This window comes from Moschus berezovskii, chromosome 18 (genome assembly GCF_049115385.1).
Source record: "Moschus berezovskii isolate FMDL1 chromosome 18, NW_MosBer_1.0, whole genome shotgun sequence".
NCBI lineage: Eukaryota > Metazoa > Chordata > Mammalia > Artiodactyla > Moschidae > Moschus > Moschus berezovskii.
In genome coordinates this window covers 50,869,529-50,889,722 of record NC_142477.1, presented here as the reverse complement: position 1 = coordinate 50,889,722, position 20,194 = coordinate 50,869,529, and the positions used below count along the sequence as shown (strand labels likewise).

Genomic DNA, 20,194 nt, shown 5'->3' with positions numbered 1-20,194 from the left:
TTTGCCCTTTTTTATATTGGGCTGTCATTTTACTATTGAATTCTAAGAATTCTTTATATATTCTGGATATTAGACCCATATCATTTATATATAATTTTCAATTTTCCCCATTCTATGAGTTGTCTTCTTACTTTCTTGATAGTGTCTTTTGAAGCACAAAAATTTATAATTTTGGGATTTTTCTATTTTCATTTGGTTGTTGCATTTTTGGTGTTATATTTAAGAAACTGCTAATCTGAGGTCATGCAGAGTTACATCTATGTTTTATTCTAAGAGTTCTATAGTTTTAACTCAGGATTAGGCCCATGATCGATTTTGAATTAACTTTTGTGTATGATGTGAATAGGGTTCCAACTTCATTTGTTCGAATGTGAATATCCAGATTTCCTAGCTCTATTTCTGGAAAGATGATTTTTCTCCCTGTGAATGGCCCTGGCATTCCTATTGAAAGTCAATTGAACATGCAAATATGAATTTATTTTTGAACATTTAGTTCTGTTCCATTGGTCTATATGCCCCCCCTTATGCCAGTACCACACTATCTTGATTACTGTCGCTTTGTACTGCCTCTTGATTACTATAATTTAGAAATCAGAAAATTTCTCAAAAATCCTCTTTTTATGTTTTTTTCCAGATTGATTTGGCTATTTAGGATCCCTTGTATTTTCATATTAATTGTAGAGTCAACTTTCTCATTTATGCAAAAAACAGTTGGAATTTTGATGCAGATTGTATTGAATTTATAGATAAATTTGGGAAGTATTGCCATCTTAACAATATAAAGTCTTCGACATAGGCTATTGAACACTTTCAGCAATGTTTCATAGTTTCTTTTTGTATAATTCCTCTATCATTTCTCATATGGCCAGCTTTGGAATCTGCTACTGCTTGTTCTGGGAATGCAGTAATTATTCATTCCTTGTAGTAATCAGTCTTGGCATCTAGAAGTAGTGATAGAAGAAGTGTAGGCATTGAGGGACTGAGCAGTGAAATGCTGAAAGGAAGAGGAAGTTTCAGATAAAAACCAATAGATAGGGAAAGGGATTCTACTTATGATTTTGATTGAAATGACTTAAGTAATTTATGAATAATAAATTCATGACAACATCAGCTGCTTGAAATTAACTTTTTATTGAACCAACAGGCATCTCTTAAAATATCACTCTAAAGAATTAAATTCAGTGATAATTCATGATAAATAACTCTTGAGAATTAAACTCAATGATAACATTCAATGATAAATCATTCTTGAGAAATATTGCTATTGTTCAGATAATTTATTGAATCTCTTGCTTTGGATTTGCACTCAAGGAATGCTGTCATGGTGGCATTCTGATGATCATTACTACTTTATTAAAAGAATTGAATGTAATTATAATATAAAAATGTTACTTTTTTAATGGAATTTGGAAATTATAGTGATATTATATTGAGATATTAACTTGTGCTTAATTCTAGGGATATTTTTTCCTTCCCAGTTCCTAGAGAGTAGATAGATTCTTTTTGTTCTTTTTTTAGGGAGACTTTTTGTTTTTTCACTGAACAGGTTTTCCTGTACACAAACTCTTTCTAACTTTGGCATATTTGTCTTTTGGAAGCATGGGCTACTTAATGAAGAGTACTAGTAATGGAATGTAATGGGTTTCCCTTGTGGCTCAGCTGGTAAAGAATCTGCCTACAATGCGGGAGACCTGGGTTCAATCCCTGGAAGATCCCCTGGAGAAGGGAAAGGCTGCCCACTCCAGTATTCTGGCCTGGAGAATTCCATGGACTGTGTAGTCCATGGGGTCACAAAGAGTTAGACAAGACTGAACGTCTTTCACTTTCACTAGTAATGGAAAGGCACATGGAGGAACTAGAGACACTCAAAGCAAGAAGTAAAGCCAGGCTGCAGAATGGATGAAAATATTCAGATTTTTCTGGGGGTTGGGACCCATGATTTATTCCTCTAAAAGTGGCACAGATGGTTGTTGGCCAAGTACTTCTTGATAACAGAAGGCATAGTTTCATATGGAGACTGAGTCTTGGGTATTGACAGTTCCAGCCTTGGGCAAGATTCCTATGCCCAGTGAAAGCACAGAGGTTTAACCATGAATGAGTAATTGGACAGAGATAACATTAGGGTTACCAGTGTGCCCCCCAAATCTGAGAAAGCCTACAAATATTTGTACTATGTAGCATTCCTAAGTTCGGCATATGATTGTGGTGGGTAGAAGGGAATGGTATATGAAGAAACCTCTTCTGAGGTATTCTGAGTTCAGCTCAGTTCAGTTGCTCAGTTGTGTCCAACTCTGCGACCCCATGAACCATAGTAGCACGACAGGCCTCCCTGTCCATCACCAACTCCCAGAGTCCACCCAAACCCACGTCCCTTGAGTCGGTGATACCATCCAACCATCTCATCCTCTGTTGTCCCTTCCTCCTCCTGCCCTCAATCTTTCCCAGCATCAGAGTCTTTTCTAATGAGTCAGCTATTCATATCAGGGGGCCAAAGTATTGGAGCTTCAGCTTCAACATCAGTCCTTCCAGTGAACACCCAGAACTGATCTCCTTTAGGATGGACTGGTTGGATCTCCTTGCAGTACAAGGGACTCTCAAGAGTCTTCTCCAACACCATAGTTCAAAAGCATCAATTCTTCGGTGTTCAGCTTTCTTTACAGTCCAACTCTCTCATCCATACATGACTACTGGAAAAACCACAGCCTTGACTAGACGGACCTTTGTTGAAAAAGTAATGTCTCTGCTTTTCAATATGCTATCTAGGTTGGTTATAACTTCCCTTTCAAGGTGTAAGCGTCTTTTAATTTCATGGCTGCAGTCACCATCTGCAGTGATTTTGGAGCTCAGAAAAATAAAGTCAGCCACTATTTCCACTGTTTCACCTATTTGCCATGAAGGGATGGAACCAGATGCCATGATCTTAGTTTTCTGAATGTTGAGTTTTAAGCCAACTTTTTCACTCTCCTCTTTCACTTTCATCAAGAGGCTTTTTAGTTCCTCTTCACTTTCTGCCTTAAGGGTGGTGTCCTCTGAATATCTGAGGTTATTGTTATTTCTCCTGGCAATCTTGATTCCAGCTTGTGCTTCCTCCAGCCCAGTGTTTCTCATGATGCATATAAGTTAAATAAGCAGGGTGACAATATATAGCCTTGACATATTCCTTTTCCTATTTGGAACCAGTCTGTTCCATGTCCAGTTCTAACAGTTGCTTCCTGACCAGCATATAGGTTTCTCAAGAGGCAGGTCAGGTAGTCTGGTATTCCCATCTCTTTCAAAATTTTCCAGAATTTATTGTGATCCACATAGTCAAAGGCTTTGGCATAGTCAATAAAGCAGAAGTAGATGTTTTTCTGGAACTCTTTTGCTTTTTTGATGATCCATTGGATGTTGGCAATTTGATCTCTGGTTCCTTTACCTTTTCTAAAACCAGCTTGAACATCTGGAAGTTCACGGTTCATGTATTGCTGAAGCTTGGCTTGGAGAATTTTGAACGTTACTTCACTTGCTTGTGAGATGAGTGCAACTGTGCGATAGTTTGCACATTCTTTGGCATTGCCTTTCTGTGGGATTGGAATGAAAACTAACTTTTTCCAGTCTTGTGGCCACTGCTGAGTTTTCCAAATTTGCCTGTTTATTGAGTGCAGCACTGTCACAGCATTGTGTTTCAGGATTTGAAATAGCTCAACTGGAATTCCATCACCTCCACTAGCTTTGTTTGTAGTGATGCTTTCTAAGGCCCACCTGACTTCCCATTCCAGGATGTCTAGCTCTAGGTGAGTGATCTTTAATTAAATTTAAGAAAATAAAGTAAGTGACATTTCTGGCATAGCCTGAGTACTTCATAGAGTAAGATTCACCCCTGGAATACTGGTTCTGATGTAAGTTCCAGAGTAGGACCTCTGCAATTATATTAAACTATTGTGAAATAAAACAGTTTCTTCAGGGGGTGACTTTGAAGTACAACCTTCATATGTATATAATTTTTCATCTCTGCCTCATAATTCTGTAATAGCCTGGTGTTCATGTGGGCCAGGATTACATGTAGTTTAGAGTGTGGTGTGATTTGAGAGATGCTGGTAGTAATGGTCATGATTCCTTTAGCTCTGGCTTCTCTGATCTTAAGTGATTCCCGCTACTTGAAGCCATATAAGAGTTTTCTGGGGCACAGAATATACAAATTGTGGTTCTCTCTTCCTTATTTTTAATCACTCAAGGCAAAGGTGAACTTCAGATCCAGTTTTACATTAAGCTTTATAAATATAAAATTGATATGAAAATCATAAATTAGATAGATTGTTAGATAGAAAGACCATTGTTTGGTAGAAGATTATGCCCTTTGGTCCTGGCCTTGCAAATGTAACTTAGTTACCATTCCTCATGTCACAAAGGGCACATAAAGGACAATCACAGGTAATGGCTTGACTCTAAGGTGTTCCTTATAGTTTCTTCAACTTGACTGCTCATTCTGTTTTGTTCTGCTCTCTTCTCTTTGACTCTTAAGTGCTTAGGGTTTGTATTTTTGTCCCACATGCCAGTTGTTGGCCCTTCGTTTTGGCTTTCTGATCTTTGATTGTGTAAGCTGGCTCTTCTGCTATTGGCTCCCAATCCACAATTCTAAATTTCTCATTTCCCCCCTAGTTTTTAGTGCTTTCATCAAGAAGAAACACTTGGTCTATTATTAATAGTTTTCGTTCTCAAGGACCCACATCATCTTCTGGGCTCACCCCGGCCTAACAGTCACAATCAGGTACATCCATCTATCCAGCCATCCACCCTTCTGTATAGTCTGCTTGTTTGTTGGGTAGATTTGGGGAGGCATAGTGAAATGTAAAAAAGCTGTACTTAGAATCAAAGTACTTGGGAGAAAAAAGATTATTATTCTAGAAAACCTAGACTAGAGAAGACTATAGATTGTGTCCCCCCAAATCATAAGTTGAAGTCCTAACCCTGGTACCTTAGCAAGTGACCTTATTTGGAAATAGGGCTGTTGCAGATATAGTTAATATGAAGTCATCCTGGAGTATGAAAGTGAAAGTGTCAGTCGTTCAGTCATGTCCAACTCTTTGCAACCCCATGGACTGTAGCCCACCAGGCTCCTCTGTCTAAGGGCTTCTCCAGGCAAGAATACTGGAGTGGGTTGCCATTCTCTTCACCAGGGCATCTTCCTGAACCAGTGATTGAACCCAGCTCTCCTGCATTGCCGTCAGGTTCTTTACCATCTGAGCCACCAGGGAATTGAGTATGACTGGTATCCTTATAAAAAGGATACATTTGGACACATACACTCACATCGAAAGAATGGCATATGAATATGAATGCAGAGATTAGGATGATGCAGCTACAAACCACGGAACCCCCAGCAGCCAGAGGAGAGGCCTGAAAGAGCCTTCCTCCCTGTCCTCAGAAAGAACCAAGCCCTGCCTAGACCCTGATCTCAGGCTTCTAGCCTCCAAAACAGGGACAATAAATTTTTGTTTTTTAAGCCACAAGTTTGTCAGTTTGTTATAGCAACCCCAGCAAACTAGAGAATCCCAGGGACGGGGGAGCCTGGTGGGCGTCCGTCTATGGGGTCACACAGAGTCGGACACGACTGAAGTGACTTAGCAGCAGCAGCAGCAGCAGCAAACTAATACATGATCTTAAACATAAAAGTTGTTTTTCTACTTACATAACCTCTCTTTTTTCAAAATCATGTTTTGAATGTGATTGACTGTGTCATGTAAATGACATAGACTTTTTAACATTTTCTTAACCATCCCAGTTGAATGTTGAATACTGTTTTTCTACATTTAAAAATATCAACCAACATGGCATGTTTGGGATATGGAATGGCTCTCTTGGTTCATAAGCTCCACCAGCTTCATACACAAAGTGCTTACAGAGCAAATGAAATTCACAAGTGTACCACCTTAAACTTATTTTACTTATCTCCCTTTATTAGTGGTTTGACCTTGACTTCACTCTGATTTTGATTCCTTAAATGAGAGAAAATTTGGCATGGCTCCCAGTTGTATTTGGCCTTTTGCAAGTTGTCTTCCTTAGAATTTCCTTCCTCTCTTCTCTCCCACACCCTTCAGTTAATTCAACAGTGGTTTATTATTAACTACCTTTGCTGCAACCTCTGTACATTTTCCTCAACAGCTACTTCTAAGGGGTCCATATTAACCAGACACTGTGCTCAGTTCAGTTGCTCAGTTGTGTCCAACTCTTCACAACTCCATGGACTTCAGCTAGGTACTGGAAATATAGAAGTCCACGAGACACAAACGATCCTTGGAAGGAAACTTCGGTACTCTATTGAGGTTTACAAAAGAATCAAAGCATAACATTTTGTGGCCTAAATTTTTGTGCCATCTCCTTTTTACTGTAAAATGCTTATAGTGGTTTTAATGATGTACCAATTCAATCATGATTATATATCTACTATATACATACCAAGGAGGTCCTGATACCCTGTGTACGTAAAATTATAGAATCAAGGTTTCTTTCAGGCTAATATTCCTATTATCCCAGCAACCCAAAGGCCCTTCTCTTGTTAAAAAATTATCCAAGTAATACATGCACATAATAAGTGAAATCATAGAAGCTTTTTGTTGAAAAACTGTCCCTTCTCTAATCTATGCCCCAGAGGCAACTACTTTCAACTCTTAGACATTTTCCTCCTGCTGCTTCCTCCATATTTACAAATGATATTTCTGATATTTCTTGATATCCATTTTAGATATGATTTACTGAGTTCCTGTTGTCATAGTTAAAATTTTGTCCTTCCCAGCACACCCCCTGTCATCACCAACATTCCAACATGCCATCTCATCAGCCTCCCCTTAGAGTTCTAAGGTACATCTTTGTTAAATAGGCACGTCAACATTATGTTTATGTCAAGAATAATCTTTGCTATCCTGAGTTCCTTCCTCAGACAACTTTTGTCTTTACCTATGACTAATAATTGCCTTTTTGAAAGATCCCTCTGTTTAGTGTGTAGACTTTGAAGAATCCCCCTGTTTTCAACGTGGTATCTCCCCAAAGCTTTGCCTGCCCTGATGTCAAGTGGCCTTAACCCTGAGCCCCTCAAGGTTCTGCTGAGTGAAATGACTCATTTGGATGGGGGAGGGGTTTTCACATGCAGATACTAAGATTGTCACTTCCTCTACTTTATTCAGTCAGCAACCAGGCCTGCATTTACTTAGAAGCATCAGTACTTTTTTCTTACGCTGTAATTTTAAAAAAGATTTGGAAAAGAAGATAAACTTAACATGCATATTCAGAAGTCCACAATTCCTCTCTTAAGAAATCATTCATTTCTCTCTGGCGGACTCAAGACCAAGAGGCAGTCTCTCCAAGTACCCCACCCCACCCTGCAGTGTAGGCTCATGCATTTTCATTTCAAGCATGTGATATAATACTTTACAATTTTTTTTTCTTCAGCTTCTCTCTCTCCCTCTCTTCCAACCTCTTCCATTTTTACAAGTGGTTCTTAGATTCGGGGGCAAATGTAAAATGGTATAATCTGTTCGATGGTGAAGATTCTTACAAGCATGAGTTGCATTTACTGTAACAGGAAATTAGAGAATCAGTAGTCTACATGCTAATAACTTCCCTCACCTCAGTACATCTATGGCAAATGAAATAGTTTCTGAATTGATAAAGCAGAACAGAATATACTAGTGAGAAAAAGAACTTTCAGAGTCCAGAAGGCTGAGGGATTAATTTATTATCTGAGTTCATTCTCACTGGTGGCCTGAGTTTACATAGCAATACATTTGAATAATTAAATGAGATGCTGCCCTCAGTCCAGGTGCTATAAGAACTGAGAAATGGAATCTAAATTGGGACTCCAGCAAAATTTAAACTTTCTGGGTAGAAGTGGCAGCAGCCTTCAATAATGTTATACCCAGACTGCTTTATTTTTGTAATTTTCTGGATCTTTTGCCATATATATCACATACCAGGAGTTCTATAAGTAAATTAGCTCTCCAACAGCAAAGTAGCTTTCTGACAGTGCTAGCTAATAATTTCAGTATTAATGGAAAAGAAATACTATCAAGATGACCAGTATTCACGCTCAGAGTATTTCAAGACATGTTGGCTCTAGGAGTACAGACAGTGTCTTTCTTGATTGCGGAATGCTGCTGCTGCTAAGTCACTTCAGTCGTGTCCAACTCTGTGTGACCCCATAGACGGAAGCCCACCAGGCTCCCCCGTCCCTGGGATTCTCCAGGCAAGAACACTGGAGTGGGTTGCCATTTCCTTCTCCAATGTGTGAAAGTGAAAAGTGAAAGTGAAGTCGCTCACTCTTGTCCGACCGTTAGGGACCCCAGGGACTGCAGCCTACCAGGCTCCTCCATCCATGGGATTTTCTAGGCAATAGTACTGGAGTGGTTTGCCATTGCCTTCTCCGTGATTGTGGAATAGGTCTTGTCAAATAGTGTTCCAAAGATCCCCCAAAGTATTCAACCATTGACACTGCCTGATTTAGTCCAGGCAGGAGCTGTCTCTAATGGCTTCCCTCTGGATCACTCTGATTCCATTCTCTAGGAGAGCAAGATTCTATCATCTAGAAATTGCCCTGCCTCATATATATTCAGGCAATGAAAAGATCCATGATATACCTACAAGCAACCTATATCATAAATATATCTTACCTGATGTGAAAAGCTTCTGCTTCATGTTAGGATGTAACAGTGGGTGAGATAGACATAGGTTCTTATATGTCTAGAGGTCCACACAATTTCCAGTGTCACTTGACAAATATTTCCTAGCTGGCAGCATGTCTTTTCCATCATGGAACTTACAGTCCAGCTGGCAAGGAAATAATATAACAAATTATGATGAACTATGATAAGTATAGAGGGAAGTAGGGAGTCAATAAGAGCTCCTGGAGAAAGTGATGTTGGAGTGAAGGATGAGTGGGACTCAGCCAGCCATCAGTGGCCGTATGGGTAATAGTTAATGGCAAGAGGGGACCATTGCAGCCAGGAATGTTCCAGCAGGAGAGGTAGCATGAGCCAAGGCTTGGAGGAGAGACAGAATTTGGAAAGAAATTGACTATAACTGGACAGTAGAACGAGTGGATGTCTAAAAATAAAGGGGAGACAATAAGGGAGAGTTGTAAAATCTGCATTCAAGAGTTTGGATTTGATTCTAAATGCCATGGGTGACTATTGAAGGATTTTAAGTCAGGGAGTGACAGAACCTAACATGTCAGCTGGCACGACGCTTTCACAGGGATTTGGATGCTTGAACTTTAGTGGAAAGGCTGAAGGGCAAACATCATCTCTTTACTTGACCATATTCCAGGGTATATTTTTGAATATTGGCAAACTAAAATTTATAACTCCTACTGAAACTAAAATAACTTCTTGGATCTGATTCTGCCTAGCCTTAATTACTTTCCAGAATCCGTGTTAAATTGACACCTGGTATTTATTAAGGTAGAATCCATTTCTCAAGGCTCCTGGAAATCAGGGCATATCAAAGAAGTTGCTCAGGCCCGAAGTATTTCTTTCCAGCTGTCCCCATTGGCTTATGGATAACATTTCCTAATCTTGTGGGGTTTGAGAATTTGTTACAAAAACCCATGTTGGACTGGATTTAATACTCAAATTAGGATAGATCATTTTGCTAAGGCAATATCCCAAGTTGGTATTTATTCTTTTTCAAGATCACTAGAATTTTTAGCAGGCTATCTTGTTCCACCCATCAAGTTGATGGAGGAGGCCCCTGAAGTCTACTCTGATAAAATGGAACTAGGTGATTGTTGTAATGTCTCCCACTGTTTCCCATCAAGTGAGCATTTATTAGTGCTGGAACATCATTGCCTGCCATTCTCCTGACTGAAAACAAGCCTTGTAGCCGTGCCAGGCTGACTCCTACAGCTTTCCTCTTAGAGCAGTGGTTGTGGCTGACTCTGACTTTCTTTGCCTTCTGTCTTCCCTCTGTTTTACCTGGGCTCCATAATAGAACCCTGTGATGGAAGAAGCACAGAAAAGGCATGGTAATCAGGTGGACCTGGGTTTCAGTTTTGATTGTATAATATCTGTGGCATAATATTTACTTTCTCAGTTTCATTGTCTTCGCTTGTAAAATGGGGTAACACCATCCAATGCAAGACTGCTGTAAGGATGAAATGAGGTGATGTGCATGAAGTGCCTAGCACAATGCCTGGCACACTTAATCCTCAATAAATGGCAGATGATGCTACATTTATGAGAAAGATGTCAGTCTTTGACATTCTGTCATTAGAAAACCGAGTCTCGACTTTAAAATTAGCCAGCACGCCAGGCTGGAGAAGCATATGCAAATCACACGCAGATGTGGCCTTCACCCTGGTGAGAGTCTCAAAAGACTGCTGCTTTCTGTCATCAAAAAGAAAATGTCACAGGGATTGAGGAAGCAGTTGTCTGTGTGAGAGACTTGAGGTATTGTGTGTGTTTTTTGTTTTAAACTGAGGTATATTTGATGTGATATTTTTTCCTCTTACTGATTCTTAGTGTCCTCATCTGTAGTTAATTGTGTTGTTTAGTCGCTAAGTCATGTCCGAGTCTTTGTGACCGACCCCATGGACTGTAACACGCCAGGCTTCCCTGCCCTTCACTGTCTCCCGGAGTTTGCTCAGATTCATGTTCATTGAGTCATTAAATGACTTCCAAATAGTTTAAATTCCATTTTTCTAAAGTACTAGGGTCATGTTTTAACCACATTACAATTTTACCTTAGGCTAAGGCCATTAAATATCTAGGTAGAGCTCAGAACACAGTTGTATAGTCTTGTGTATGTATATGTGGTCCCCACACAGCACATAAAAAAATAATCCATAAAATTTGAGAATATTTACTATGTTGTTCAAAAATTTCACCACAGTGGTTTTAAGTGCTTACTCCTAACTCCACCCATATTTATGATGGCTTCACTTTGCCCCTTTCTTCAATAGTCTTGTAGTCTTTAGGAAATCTGTCATACATTTTTTTTTATGTGTATAAGTAATTTAGGAGGATAGTGCAATTTGTGTGTGTGTGCGCACTAGAGACAGGCCTTTTGACTTCAAGAGTTGGCTGTGATTATGTGAAGAACATTAAAGACCCTGCCTGTTCCACACACACACACACACACACACACACACACACACACATATATATATATATATATATGGTCTACTAATCCAACATGGATTTGTCTTTTAATGCCCCATAGTGTGTGTGCCTCTTAAATTATTATCAAACCCCATGACTTCAACTACCACTTATATGGTAACTCCCCCTAAAATATTTCTAGCTCTCCAGAGAAAGGCCAAGTCCAAAAACATGTATTTCATATGAGATCAGTGTATTCAGCAGACCGCTAGTAAGGCAAGGTGATTGATTCCATCTCTTCATTTTTTTCTGGGTGCAGTTTGCTTCCTCATTGTTATGAGTGTTTATCTCGTTGGAAATGGTGTCTTCACTTCCACAATCACTCTGTGTTTGGGCAGACAGCTTATAGAAAACCACGGTGGTATGCGAAGTAATGCGTGTTGGCATTAGTGTTTTTAGCATGAATTAAAAGTCAGGCTAGATATTGTTAGGGAATGAAACAGTAATAAATTAAACAGGATATGTAAATAAGAATGTATTTATAACTAGAAAAGTTGGAAAGTACCTGGTTTATTATTACTGAGTGAGTAATTGTCTAACATTTAATAGTTTAAAAACACCCTTGTGTCAGACGCGTGGTTATGCTGTCTACATATTTTTGAGACTAGGACAAATGTACAAACACATTTGTCTGTTCTGATCAAATTACCTGTAAAACATTGGTTTAAAAATCCCTCAAGTTGGTGAATAACAAATTTTACTTTTAGTTATTTACTAATTTTATTTTTAGTTTTTATTTTTAACTAACTTGGTATTTATTTTTACTAAAGAATACATCAGAATAATTAAACTGGTTTGTGTACAAAAAGCTCTAATTGTTTATATGTTTAGCTTTAATTTTTTTGGAATCTTAACTCTTAACTTCTCTCAAAATTCGATCTCAATATTCTTCCCAGGTTTACGTGTATTTTTCTTGGTACAGTGGATCTCTGCTTCTGTTTTAGTAGCTTCAGTGGTCAGAAATTTATCAGGCAAATACTAGGAAAGTGGCTGGGAAAAGAAAACTAAAGTTTAGAACAAGAGCCATGAGGAAGGGAATGGATATTGTGGAGCTGAGAAGAGAGGCGTGAGAAGGTTTGGGAGCAGAATTTGAAAGCAGATGGTAGAGTTGGACTGTCATAGATAAGGATGCTGTATGGTATTTAAGACTTAAAAGGTTGGACCAGCAGAGTCAGAGTACTAGGGATAGATGAAACTGATGATTAAAAGCAGGAGATAGTTGCTGAGTAAGAAGGGCCAGAGAATAAATGAAAACTAAAGGTCAAGATAAGGTCGCAATTAGAAAAATTACTAGGAGAGTGACAGTAGACACATATCCAAGAGATAAGAGATCTTTGAAACTAAAGCACAGTCTATTTCCTGCTGAAGCAGGAAACAGATGATATACTTTACAGACCAAAGCATCCAAGGCCTTGAGGGTTAAGATCAATGCCATCCTCAGCTAGTCACCATCCTAATGGATATCAAGAGCAGGAGAAGGGCGAAGGGGTGCAGAGGGTCCTTCTGAGATGCTCAAGTATTTTAAGGTATGTGTTGATTTTGTAACCATATTTTCCAAAGAAAAATTTGTCGTGGGTGGCTTGACATTATGGTACAGAGTCTGACAGTAGGGAAAAAAATTAATATTAGGACTCTCTCAAAATATTCAGGCCAAACAGTTGCTGCAGTTACTCTGGACTGGAAAAAAAAAGACAGGAAAAGTGATTTTATGGAACATAAAGGATAACTTACAAATACAAGCCTCAGTCTCCCACAAAAGGGATTAACTCAGTTCCTGGCTCAAACAACAACATTAAAAAAAATGTAACACATCTTCTATGAGACTAAAACTGAAATGCTTGACTAGGTCACTGTGGTCATAAAAAACAAAGACTTTAAGGCTGTTAATGTTTTCTATCTTATTTTAAAGAAAATATAGATCATTGATTTCTCAATGAATCATAGAGTACTAAAATACAATGTAAAAAAAGAATATGGTCAATAATACTGTAATAACTTTGTATGAGGACAGGTGGTGATTAGAATTACTGGGGTGACCATTTCCTAATGCATTTAAATGTTAAAGCATGATGTTATACACCCAAAAACAACATAATACTTCAACTATACTTCAACAACAACAACAAAACCCTGTAAGACTCCACAATTGAAGAAAACATAAAGCATGATGATAGAGTAATTTTGATCCTTAAAAAGGAAGATTGTGCTTAGTCACTCAGTCATGTCCCACTCTTTGTGACCCCATGAACCATAACCTGCCAGGCTCCTCTGTCCATAGGGATTCTCCAGGAAAGAACACTGGAGTGGGTTGCTAGGCCCTCCTCCAGGGGATCTTCCCAACCCAGGGATCGGACCCAGGTCTCACACATTGCAGGTGAATTCTTTACTGTCTGAGCCACCAGGGAAGCCCCAAAAGGTAGATTAGTCTGAGGCAAAATAATACACCCTTATGCTGCTGGAGAAGCAAAGTAACTCCTGAAGTCCCTTTTGGAAAGGGATAATTTTATTCCAAGCCACTTTTAAGTCAGTAAAGCAAGATGATTTTCCATTTAATCTAAAGTTGATAATGTACTAATAATTTTGTTGGCAATGAAATTCTGTGCTGCAGGGGAGTTTTACTAGTCAAGTCTGTGGTCATAGAGCAGTAAGAAATTTTAGAAAGGTGAACATTACTAGAAATGAAATATAAGTGTGTTAAATTTTTTTCTTTGTGATTTTAAATATTTGGTGATAACTTCAAAGAGTCCTATTTGTAAAAATTTCCATTCAAATTAAGTCAATAATTGTACTTAAAACCCTATCTGTTGACCTGGACAAGCAGCATATATTTCCCCTCTAAAATGTACTTTAATATGTACATAGATTGTTTTTAAAGAATCTTTAGAAAATGGCTTACAAAGTACAGCATGCCTTTGTATCTAAGAAGGCAGTAGTCTGATGAATTGGCAAAATTTCTGGGTTTAATAGGAGACCTGCTCATAATTGTACAGGTTGCTGGAAAACACTTTGGATTTCATCTTATACCCAAATATGAGAGCAACTAGATTTGTTCTGGTGGCGTTTTTTGAGGAAGCCACCCAAGATGTCTTGTGTTCACCAACACAGCTTACTTACATAGCACGTGAGCAGAGGGATTTTTAATAGCAGTTTCTAATGCAGTGCTTCTTAAGGTGAGATTCAAGGGCCATGTGTTTTGGAATCACTGTCGACACTAGTTATTAATAAAAGTGGGGATCCCTTTTCCTCATTCTCAGATAATGAGAGAGCAAACCCTGGTGAGAAATTATGGGAATCAGAATTCCTAACAAGCTCCATAAGAGATTCTAGATCAGAGCGCTCCCATTAGTGATTCTTTTGCTCACTCTTTGGACAAATACAGAAGTGTGGTATTGCTTACCTTGACTATCAGGATCTGGAGGTAAGAAGCAACCTTATCCCATGAGTCCTGGCAACCTGAGCCTGAAACAATTGCAGACAGCTATCGAGGGCCTCCTTCTAGTGTAAGCTGAGATGGTCTCTCCGGTAGAGTTTTACAGTTTCAAGTGGAAGATTATTTTGCTGTTGTTGTTTTCAGACTTTACAGTTTCCTTCTTTATCGCTTTTCCTATCTGACTGTGAGGAAAAGACTTAATGTGCTTTTTAAAAAATTTCTGTGTTTTCTTTCCCATTTTATTCAGGACCTATTTGTAATTTCACTATACATTTGTTCAACTGAGAGATAAGCATACCTAATTTTTAATTTTTTGCTTATGACATTATTATTTATGTTTTAATACCCTCTTTTATCTCTCTTGTTTTCTTTTATATTTTTGAGACCTTTAAAAAAAATGTAGGTAAGTGCTCTGATCAGTAACCTTTTTCTCAGTGTAATATCTTAAAAAAAAAAAAAATCTTCCTTCAGGGTAATTGTGTCTTTTTCCTTTACATCTGGTTTTCTGGCTACTGATCAGGCAGGGACCCTGGCTTCGTTTCTGCTTCCTTTCAGACTGAAAGATAAGATAATGAGGAGGGACATCACTGTCCCAAATGGGCCCTGGCTCTGGCTTCTGATTTTGCAAATACTGGATTCTCTCACACTTTCCTTTTTCACACAAGACCTCACAAAAGCAGAATTTGTGTGGTGCTGGTGGCCCTGTCCATGAAGGAAAAACAAACATTTTTCTCTCTTCGTTTTCTCTTTTTCCTCTTACTTCTTTTTACTTTTATACTTATTTTAATATCAATATGCTCAGAAAGAAAATAATTTCATTGTATTTTTACAGAATTTTTAATGACTTTAAAGAGTTCAGAGAAAAGTAGGAAAAGAGGTTAAAAGGTAGTTCTGGGCCACTGGTTTTCAAAACACTTGGTAACACATACCCATAAAAGTAGGTTAATAATTTTACAGTATGAACTCTACTTACTTCTAGGAAAAGCATTTCTTTGGGGGAAATATAGCTTTAAACTCTGAACATAATGTTTACATTTCCTCTTATTGGATTTAGCTAGTTAGCTTATTAGTGACAAAAGGGGGTAAATATAGAATTAATAAATTAAAATTAACGGAGGATTCTCAAACTTCATTCTATCCAATAGTTTTCTATTTTTTTTTTTTTTTTACAAGTGTAGTTTATAAGTAGATCTGATTTACATCTCCCTCTGCTGCTGCTGCTAAGTCACTTCAGTCGTGTCTGACTCAGTGTGACCCCATAGACGGAAGCCCACCAGGCTCCCCCGTCCCTGGGATTCTCCAGGCAAGAACACCGGAGCGGGCTGCCATTTCCTTCTCCAATGTGTGAAAGTGAAAAGTGAAAGTGAAGTCGCTCAGTCGTGTCCGACCCTTAGCGACCCCACAGACTGCAGCCTACCAGACTCCTCCATCCATGGGATTTTCTAGGCAAGAGTACTGGAGTGGCTTGCCATTGCCTTCTCCGACATCTCCCCCGCAAGCATGTAATTCCCTCTAAAAGTTCTGGAACATGAGTGCTTAAGTCTATTGGGTGATAACATTGCTTTCTGAAAGAAGTAACCTGAAGAGATATGTGGTATGACGATAAGATCCGTTTTCTAGAAAATAACTTTGAGTTTGCTTCCCTATGACTGAATGATAGGGGAGAATACAAAGTTTGATAATTCTGGTTTAGAAAATCTAATCTTTCTGGTTTTCTATTTCCTTTTATTAGTACCTCTTCATAATAGTGATAAATTTGCTACTTACTACTTCAATTGAAGAATAAATATATTTAATTTTTATTTTTCTGCCTAAGTGTTGCTTTTTAGTTTAGTACCCCCTACACACACATACACACACACACACATGCACGCGCGCGCACACACACACACACACACACACACATACCCCCATCAATTCTGGAATTTGGATTACATTAAGATTCAGATATTCATTTCTTTATTCATTTCTGTTGTTTTTTTGGGACACCTCCAATCAGTAATGGACAAGTCAAATATTTTAAAAATGTAGCCAATAAAGTAAAACAAAAACACCTTTTACTCCCCCCACTTTGGATTTCCTAATGAATATAACAGACAGTAGGAATTCTTTAGGGGAATTTATGCTAAACGTTATAATATCCCTACCACATTTCTCTTCCCGTTACTTGGCAGGCACTGCCACACACTTGGCTTCTCTTAGCTTTCACCCTTTTGGCAGGAAATTTCTTTGGTTTATTCTTTTAATCTGAATTTTACCTGACCTGACCTCAACGCATTTGAATGGAAACTGTCTTAAAGAAGAAAAAAGGCAGTTTAGCTAGAAGCTGGTTGAGGTCTCATTGAAACACTGCTCGTTAAATCTTTATGGTCAAGAAGAGGCATGAGTGGTCTTTGCACACACAGAACTACCATATATTGTCATTTTGTTTTTCTCACAAATCAAAATAAAATGCGGTTATCGTTGGTAAATAATTGGTATGACTTAATTAGGCAACATATTCTGCAGCATATTTAAGAAACATTGTCAGAGTAAACTACATTAACTCATAAAAGTGTATTCTATTTGTTTAAGCAATCTTAAATTTTTCATATCAAAAGCCTTCTACAAGTAAGTGTCACTAGAGACCTTTAAAATTTCATAGTGCCCAATCTTCAGTAGTGGATACTGGATGTTATAGGATACCTGGAATACTGAATAAATGCAAAGCACAGTGTTTTATGATCAAATACGGAAGTCACACAATGGAATAGCTATATTACATTTTAACCAATCCAGAGTTTATACTTGGCGTGTGTTTTAAAAACTTAGCTTATGGGTGAACATAATTTTTTTGTTTTAATTATTCCAGAAGTCTGCCTTATTTATATTAAATCCAGTTTTAACCTACTTAGTTGTTACCTCATTAAAGATGCATTTGGAATTATGTAAGTGCTGATACATTCCAAGTTATGTAGTTTAAGGAGAAACTACAACTGAACTGTACTTTAAGCAGAAATATGCTCTGTTTGCATTCATGGGCAGTTTACAAGAAGCAGGAAATACTATACATTTATCTGCTTGTCTGGGTTTCATCATGTGGTCAATGCAAGGTGAGTAACAGCTGTCACAGATAAACATAATTAGTACTAGAAGATTAGCACCAGGTATCAAAGGGCACATGGACAGCATCACAATCAGGCAATTCAGGGAAACTGTAAATTAATGTATTAGCTTGAGGCACATGAAATTGCCATTTTTGGATCAGAAGTAGTGGAGTATAAGCAGTTTCATATGATTCAATCTTAGATCTTTCAGAAGGAAAGAGCACTTGGGTATAATTTAACTCATGTTTTCTTAAGCTGGAGTTAATGTGAGTTGACATTAAGGAGATCAGTAGCCCTAATCTAGTTATTCATTCAACTGATAGTTTTGGGGAGCTTATGATATGCCCAATACTGTTATGATAAGTGGGGATATATATGTGAAAGAGACTAATAAGTCTCTTGCCCTCATGGATATTATATTTCAGTGGGAAAGCCTGGCAACTAATACATAATACATGATGTCACCACTGAACTGAATGTAGAGGGAGGTGTATAAGTTCATGTATGCATTTTTCCGGAGGGAGAGTTTGTTGAATTGATCAGTAGGGTTTATGATCACCAAGGAATTAAGGACCAGAAACCTATTACACCCTGCTCTTTTGCTCGATGTAAAACCCAAAGGACAGATGCAGAGTGATTTGCTCATCACCATATGGTTTGTTAACGGCTGGCTTAGGATCAGCACCCAGGCATCCCATGTTACTATCAGTCATTATTGCCCACTGTAGCGGAGATGATCTGTGATTTTTCATCTCTTTTCTGTATTTATTCTCATTTTCACAGTACCTGACACCATTTTGACTCAACGAATTCATGCCAAGAGTTGAGAGCCTGGTCACATAGACCTCAGTGCTAACTTGAATGTTGCGACATTTTAGCTTTGTGACTTCAGAAACTTGCTGAAACCCTCATGGCCCCAGTTGTCACATTTGTAGAGTGATGTCATAACTGACAAATTGTGAGGATTAAATGAGATCATTTATACAAACACATACCCACACACGTGCCTTCTTCCCAATTCCTTGGTTACATTGCCTTTTACTTGATAGTTCAGTTCAGTTCAGTCGCTCAGTTGTGTCCGAATCTCTGCGACCCCATGAATCACAGTACGCCAGGCCTCCCTGTCCATCACCAACTCCCAGAGTTCACTCAAACTCATGTCCATCAAGTCGGTGATGCCATCCAGCCATCTCATTCTCTGTCGTCCCCGTCTCCTCCCGCCCCCAATCCTTCCCAGCATCAGACTCTTTTCCAGTGAGTCAGCTCGTTGCATGAGGTGGCCAAAGTGTGGAGTTTCAGCTTTAGTATCAGTCCTTCCAATGACCACCCAGGATTGATCTCCTTTAGAATGGACTGGTTGGATCTCCTTGCAGTCCAAGGGACTCTCAAGAGTCTTCTCCAGCACCACAGTTCAAAAGCATCAATTCTTCGGCGCTCACCTTTCTTCACAGTCCAACTCTCACATCCATACATGACCACGGGAAAAACCATAGCCTTGACTAGACAGACCTTTGTTGGCAAAGTAATGTCTCTGCTTTTTAATATGCTATCTAGGTTGGTCATAACTTTCCTTCCAAGGAGTAAGCATCTTTTAATTTCATGGCTGCAATCAGCATCTGCAGTGATTTTGGAGCCCCCAAAAATAAAGTCTGACACTGTTTCCCCATCTATTTCCCATGAAGTGATGGGACCAGATGCCATGATCTTCATTTTCTGAATGTTGAGTTTCAAGCCAACTTTTTCACCCTCCTCTTTCACTTTCATCAAGAGGCCTTTGAGTTCCTCTTCACTTTCTGCCATAAGGGTGGTGTCATCTGCATATCTGAGGTTATTGATATTTCTCCCGGCAATCTTGATTCCAGCTTGTGCTTCTTCCAGCCCAGCATTCCTCATGATGTACTCTGCATAGAAGTTAAATAAGCAGGATGACAATATACAACCTTGACGTACTCCTTTTCTATTTGGAACCAGTCTGTTGTTCCATGTCCAGTTCTATCTGTTGCTTCCTGACCTGCATACAGGTTTCTCAAGAGGCAGGTCAGGTGGTCTGGTATTCCCATGTCTTTCAGAATGTTCCACAGTTTATTGTGATCCACACAGTCAAAGCCTTTGGCATAGTCAATGAAGCAGAAATAGATGTTTTTCTGGAACTCTCTTGCTTTCTCCATGATCCAGCGGATGTTGGCAATTTGATCTCTGGTGCCTCTGCCTTTTCTAAAACCTGCTTGAACATCTGGAAGTTCACAGTTCACATATTGCTGAATCCTGGCTTGAAGAATTTTGAGCATGACTTTACTAGCGTGTGAGATGAGTGCAATTGTGTGGTAGTTTGAGCATTCTTTGGTATTGCCTTTCTTTGGGATTGGAATGAAGACTGACCTTTTCCAGTCCTGTGGCTATTGCTGAGTTTTCCATATTTGCTGGCATATTGAGTGCAGCATTTTCACAGCATCATCTTTTAGGATTTGAAATAGCTCAACTGGAATTCCATCACCTCCACTAGCTTTGTTCGTAGTGATGCTCTCTAAGGCCCACTTGACTTCACATTC

The 20,194-nt window shown here is 38.8% G+C and overlaps 1 long non-coding RNA gene across 1 annotated transcript in view; it reads right to left on the bottom strand.

The window, feature by feature from the left end:
• Positions 1-14,566, bottom strand: part of LOC148774988 (uncharacterized) — a 35,845-nt gene extending 21,279 nt beyond the window's left edge. The window contains exons 1-2 of the long non-coding RNA XR_016035202.1: positions 14,527-14,566; positions 8,643-8,799 (exon numbers count right to left, since the gene is read on the bottom strand). This is a non-coding gene — a long non-coding RNA (uncharacterized LOC148774988). The remainder of the gene's footprint in view (positions 1-8,642; positions 8,800-14,526) is intronic.
• Positions 14,567-20,194: the final 5,628 nt, after the last annotated feature.